This window comes from Haemorhous mexicanus, chromosome 13 (assembly GCF_027477595.1).
Source record: "Haemorhous mexicanus isolate bHaeMex1 chromosome 13, bHaeMex1.pri, whole genome shotgun sequence".
Taxonomy (NCBI): Eukaryota; Metazoa; Chordata; class Aves; order Passeriformes; family Fringillidae; genus Haemorhous; species Haemorhous mexicanus.
In genome coordinates this window covers 5,945,044-5,951,665 of record NC_082353.1, presented here as the reverse complement: position 1 = coordinate 5,951,665, position 6,622 = coordinate 5,945,044, and the positions used below count along the sequence as shown (strand labels likewise).

Below are 6,622 nucleotides of genomic sequence, written 5' to 3'. Positions count from 1 at the left end.
GTCAGTTGCTGAAGACAGCAGGTACTCCCCTTTATTCTGTTGTTTCATACCCTTTCTCCTCCTGCCAAACATGCTGTGGGGTTCCTGGTATCCTGGTTACCTCTGAGTGGAGGGAGAGCTGCTGGATAGAATAGAAAGTTGCCTGTAGTTTCCTTCTGGGACTGTAAGGCAGGCACAGGTTAGGGAGTGGCTTTGTGATTTGCAGAGGTCTCTCTCTGCTGGGTCACATTATTGTAGTGGAGCTGAGAAGCCAGCACAGCTTTGGATATGTGGCAATGTGTCCTAGAAATTGGGCTGGCCAAACACTGCAGCACAGGCAAGTCCAAATCCTGTGCTGGAGACTAAAAATTATCCCTGTGACCAAAGGCAGAGGGTCAAAACATGAGGTAAGAGCTTTCCATCCTTTAATAGACATAATGAAAGACATTGCTGCATCTTTACTGTATTGAAAAAGGGAAACAAACTAAGGACTGGGGGAACTTAACTTGGATTTTCCTAGCAGGTAAATGCTGTGTTACTTTCAAGTTCATAGAATGGTTTAGCAAAACTGCAAAAATACATCAACTGAGACAGCAAGCAGACCATTTGAGGCTTGTTTCAGATATTTGCTTCCAGACAAGGATTATACCATCTCCAGTTCTCCCTGCCAGTAAAAATGGCAGTGTCCAAAGGGTAAGTCAAACTTGCAGTGACCCTACTTATGGTGAATCACAGAATTATATTTAAAATCAGGTGAACTCAAATGTTGGTTTAGTCCCTTTTGATCTTGCAGAAAAGCAAATAGTGGCTTTTGGGACATCTGTGCATTTCTGAGAGTCCAAGCCACCTTAGAGTTCAAACAAAAATATATGCAATAACTGGGGCATGTTAAAAGCCATGACTTCATTTCTTAGAACTTTAACAGCTGTATAGCTCAAAGACAAATAATTCATCCCTGGCTGTTCCCTGTAATAACACAGACATCCAGAAAATGCCTGGCATTTTTTTGTTCACTACTTGGGATCAAATTCATCTGATTTTGTTTCCTTCTGGACTAAGAACAGACTATTCTTTATGCTGCACCCCAAGGAGAAATTTTGCATCTCACTGCAGCTTTGTTCCTACACATTATATGGTCCCTGGAAAATTCTCTTGTGTTAGCAGTACTTGTCCAATCTCATGTCCAGCCCCTTCCATCAGCAGTGAGTTCCTGTTGCTTTGTTTGGATTTTCAAAGAAAAATGCGTCTCTTTGCTCAAAAACCACTTGGCAGCTCTTCTGCTTCCCCAGAGCCCCTCGAGCTCTGTTAAGAGCTGCTCCTGCAGGACTCATTCTAGGGACCAGTTTTGAATGCTCTGACAACTTTTTTTCCCCCCTACAGAAACTTCCATGGTCAGAAATCCTGAGCTGCTAAGCACAGCATTTCAAAGGGCAGAACTTCTGAAATCAAAAGGAAATGAGAGTCTGTTCTGAGAGCCAAAGGGAGAAATGTTTTGTTTAAGCATAAGAGACTGAGCCAGATATGACTCCTCTGCATATAAACAGCAAGAAGGTGAGTGCAGATTTGGGAGACAGGCTGCTATTTAAATTCACAGTAGTGTTGGTATAAGAGGAATTGATATGCATTGGTCCTAAATTAGATTAGGCAGGAAGAAAATTCTGGACTAGTCTTTAAGAGGTCAAATTGCTTTGACTTCAAGAATGAGAAACAGGCTTTAACAGTCACAGTAAGGGCTTGGCCTCAGGGCCTTTGTGTCTCTGCCCTTTACAGAGTGTTTACTTTGTGATGGGAACCCAATGTTAGGGTTCCAGGGTAATCATCCTGAATGACTGAATCTAAACAGCTGCCTAGATTACTTGCAGTTCCTGCAGTCAAGCCAATGCATCCACAATTGTGTTGGTGCATCCAGTTTACTTCTCTGCTATTGCAAGTAGTACTGTAGAGAATGTTTTCTGGTGATTGCACCCAATCTACCAGTCTTAATATACTTTTTAATGCTTTTCTGGAGATTCCTGCTCTTAAAATTTTATCTTGCCAAGAATCCTGGGTGTTTATAACCTACCCTTCACTAGTCAGGTTTATGTTGAAATCCTTATACTTCTCTCTCAGCCTGGCCACCTCTTCAGAGCTTTGTTCTTCATTCATGGTTTTCACTGCCCCAAATCAAATATAGTCTTGAAGCTGAGACTGAGTATAAATGAGAAATTTGAGTAACAGAGTCTGCTGCTGCTAAATGGCTTTGATGCTTCTGCAGCCCACTGCTTCTTGCAGGGGCCACTTTCCAACAGAGCCTGAACTGCTGTTGAAAACTGCGTTTCCTGCTACACAGAGCTCTCAAGCAAAGCAGAAATCAAAATAAGAGCAAACCCAGTGCAGACTCTGGCAAAAATCACCCTCTCTTCATATATAAAAGGGAAGCATTTAGCCTGACCTCATAAAAGACAGAACTTGAAGGACCATTCTACACTTTGAAATTCTACCCTCAATGGCATGGGAACAAAATGCTGACTTGGGAATTTCAGCAGCTCATTTCATTCTGCTCAGCCCGCTCTACTTACTGAGCATGAAGCAGCTATTGCATCATCCCAAGAAAATGAAGGTTATTGGGTCACTGCCTGTCCTTATAATCTGCTCAGTAAGGAATTTCACAAGGGTATAGACCAGTGCCCAGAATAACATTTAATAAGATCTGGGAAATTATGCCTGCTACAAGCAGAGGCCTCTTAAAAGTTTGCAGGAGGCCTACCGTTTGGATGAGTTAGCAGCACACCCTGCCCTATAAATATCACTTAAAACCAGCTGCTTCCAGGAGCCAAGGAGAGAAATAGCCAAGGGAGAGAGTCCACATGAGTTAGCTAGAAGCTTAGTACCTTTCTTAACATACAGGCCTGTGTTAAATGGGGGAAGTCACCACCAAGATCCTACTTGCCTCCAGAATGGGTCAGGTAAACTCCACCCTGGAGTGCAGGTATGGCTGAAACTTCATGTAAAACAATACCATGGCTTCCCTTGCAAGTGTTGTATATTCTCTGTATCTGAATTTTCAATTATTTTCATTTGAGGGAAAGAACAGTATCTGGATTTGTGTACCAAACCAAAAAGGACAATTCCATGGCTCTGTTCTTCGATTGGATTGTACTTTTTCACTAGGGAATAAATCCTGGGACTTAAGGAAACCTCCCACCTACTGGACAAATGCCACAACAGACAAGATTAAACTTATTAATAGCAGAAAAGTGCTGTCACTGTAGAAACTCAATGTGCCTTGCAATCTCAGACTCTCTCTCTCTTTCTTGCTCTGGTAATGACTTGACTGTGAGCTTGGAGCTTTCCCCTAGCTCTTCACTCAGCCTGCTGGTGCTGACAGTTCCTGTGTGAATGACCCATTTCTGCTGTCTTTGCACTTCATCAGTGGGAGGGTTTGACTGGAAAGCATTTCCTGCTCACATTCGTCTGCTCGCTCTCTTTTTGCCCACCAAAGAAAGGTGAGCTGATGACAAAGTGATTGTTTCAGGAAGTGATTTTGGGTGAAGTTTCACTTTTTCATCTTCTATTTCTTCCTTGCCCGTGGACTGAATATAAGAGAAAAGCTCTGTCAAACTTAACTGGTATTTCTGGCATACAGCTGCTTGGGACCTCTTAACTTGGCTTTGCTTGAGAGGAGCAGAGAGACTGAAGGGAAGAAGAAAGGAAGTAGGAAAACTTCATCATCCTGCAATGGACTTTCTGGAGGATCTTTCTTTCAGCAGCAATTCACAGTGGACCTCATCCTACCAAGCAAAATTAGCTTTGTTAATGCTGCTCCAAACTTGTCTCCTCTCGAAGTTGCTTTGTCTGTAAGCACCTCTCTGGCACAAAGGTGGTCTGGAACCTGCAGTCTTCAAGGCAGGGTTTGAGCTACAGCAGAGCATGAGATCAAGCCACATCCAGCAGGGATGGTAGAGATGAGCAGTGCTCCTGCACTGCTCACAGCCACTGATGCTGTTTGCACTGCCCAGCTGCAGGGATGTGCAGTGACAGCAGGAAGAGTGCCACTCCTAGGAAGAGTTTCTGCTTTCTCCCATTTGTGTCAGCTGGTTCTGTGCCTAGAAAAGCTGCTGCTTGTGCTCCACCACCTCATCCCAAACCACAACTACAGTTCAACCTCCAGCAAGCAATGCTGTACTGCATCACAGTTTTTCTTCAGGTAAAGTGTGAAACTGCAAATATACTAATGAGCACAATTCCACACAGCATTCTTGCACCACAGAGATAGATGAAATTTTTACCAACAGACAGAACAGTCAAAGCTTGAAAATACTAGAGCAATAATTTCTAGTTAGTAAGTCCATTTTTATATTGAGTAACGTGAGAACAAAAGGCACAGGGGAACAGACGTTTTGGAAAATTTAGCTTAATACTAAATTATGTATTTCATATTGTTTTAAAAAAACCCAACATAAGCAGTGCCTAAGTGTGATTAGATGAAATCTAAAACATCTGCAAGAACTCCTAAAAAAACTATGGAAAGTGGGAAGAATTCAACAAATGCTGGGAAACAAAGGAACAAGGAGCTGGGTTGAATTTGTGTGCCTGCTTTAATATGCCAAGCTCTCCCCCGTATTGCTTCCACTATTGCTACACAGAAATTGTACTTTCACCCTTTCACTGTGTAAAGCTTCCACTAACATTGAGAGTTTACAGTCCTCAAGCCTGACAGCAGAATTTCTTCTACCACTGAGCTATATGGTTCTTGGCAATTTTCCTATTTTCTCTCAGTGAATATAGATAATGGAATTAATTTTTCTCTTCAGAGAGAGGTAATTAAGGTTTGACTTGAGCAAAGAGTTAATTTGGCATAACCTCTGAACTATTTTAAGCAAAAAGGATAACATAACAGTTTGAAAAATGGGATAACCTTCAATGCTAATTTTGCCTCTTGTTAGATTATCTTTTAACCTATTTTGCTTCCTCTTTATTTCTATCTCTAAAGACATTTGGATGAGCCAGACCAAGCAGTGAACATTACGCTCTTTAAACATACCTTGTGTCGTAGTTTGAAGAGAAATAGTTTTTTTGAAATAGTGTAGTCACGCCAATCAGTGTCCAGATTTTAATATTAGCACCTGGTTTGTCCATTGAAGGCACAGATACGCCTCAGAGAACACAGGGAGTTCAAAGCTGTGAACTCCCACTAGAAGTCCCTTTTGAGTTCCGGTCCTAGACCAGAGGAGACCTCTCCTGTCCAGCTCCGAGCTGGGAGGGGGGGGGGGGAGGGGAGCCATGTGGCCGGAGGGAGGTAGGCCAGGCCTGGGCCGAAAAGTAGAAGAAGAGCACTGCACTGCAAGGGCTTTGGGCAGCCATCTCCCCATTCCCCCCCACCCCCTCCCCGAGGAAGAGAGAGAAAGCAGACTGTGCTTGTGATAGCGCGGCTGGAGTGAAGGAGAAGGGGGGGTGCCCAGCAGGGCAGCCAGCCGTGAGAGTTTGTGAACCAAACCGGCAGAGCCTGAGACTTTTAACCCTTCTTAAGACAATAAAAACCTTGCAAATGCTGATTCCTCCTAGAGTTAGTGAAATTGAGAAAAGTTGAAAAAAATTCTAAGTAAGAAGAAATGATAGAGTAGCTTTTAGCTAGACTTTTCTTAGATAGCTATAGACAGAACCCTTGAGTTCCTGTGACACAGAGACTGCATTCTAAGGGGAGGCAAGGGCTCAGAGCCAAGAAAGTGCAGTGATGTGAAGGTGTGTGAACAGAGACGAAGAGTAGAAGAAGGTGGTGGTAGCACCCTCCATCTTCAAAGAAAAAAAGATAATCTCTGTTCAAAAAACCCCTCAGCCCCAGGGGGTGAAACATAGAGCAAAGAAGTGTCCCAAAAAGAAAAAGACTGTGCTCTTTTTTAGAACTAAACAAAGCATCCTTAAAGAGAAAAAACCCTAGAAGCAACTCTAGTCCATGTGCAGTGGTGAGAGCACTGGACATAGAAAGAAGTCACAATAACAAAACGTTCTCCAGGCGGTGCCACACGTGACACAGAAACACGAAGTTTCGACTGTTTCCTGAGTGAAATCTGTAGTGCAAGAAGAACTCCACTCTTCTCAAAAAATTAAAAATTGATTATCCAAAAAGTAGTAACAGAATTTAAAAAATTGATGGGGGGAGGAGGAGGAAATTTAGAAAGTTTTCATCCTGTGTTCTGATTTTTTTTTTCCCCTGTAGTTTTATGTTAATAAAGTTTTTTTCCTTTCAATCGTAAGTTAGAGCCTGCTCTGCTCTGTCTCTGATCACATCTCACAGTAGATACCAAGACAAGAAGTTTTCTCATAAAAGCACTAGCATTTTGCCAAGCTCAAACCATGACACCTTGGAATAGCCCACAGGTCAGATCCAGCACAACACTTACCCCAAGCTACCAGCAGCACAGCCAGGTCCTATTCCTGTCCCCTTCTCATGAAAAGAGTTCTACCACACCTCTAACATCCACAGAAGCACAAGAAGTGGAACTAGTGCTCATCAGGCATGGGGGACATAGGAAAATAAGTTATTTCACATACCTGTGGAGAACTCTTCCTATAATCTGGGAAAAGGTTTGTATGGTGAGGGGTCTTGAAAAATTAGAGGTTAGTGAAGCATCCTTCTTAAGGTGTCTTAACAGATACAGGATTT

At 42.8% G+C, this 6,622-nt stretch overlaps 1 long non-coding RNA gene across 2 annotated transcripts; it reads left to right on the top strand.

Moving 5' to 3' along the window:
* LOC132333273 (uncharacterized) lies at positions 1 to 6,195 on the top strand. 2 transcript variants are annotated; one of them, XR_009488113.1, is made up of 4 exons: positions 1 to 386; positions 503 to 672; positions 1,360 to 1,530; positions 3,605 to 6,195. It is a non-coding gene; the product is annotated as an uncharacterized LOC132333273 (long non-coding RNA). The 2 variants fall into 2 exon arrangements; XR_009488112.1 differs by lacking the exon at positions 503 to 672 and having other exon boundaries at positions 174 to 386.
* The last annotated feature ends 427 nt before the right edge of the window (positions 6,196 to 6,622 follow it).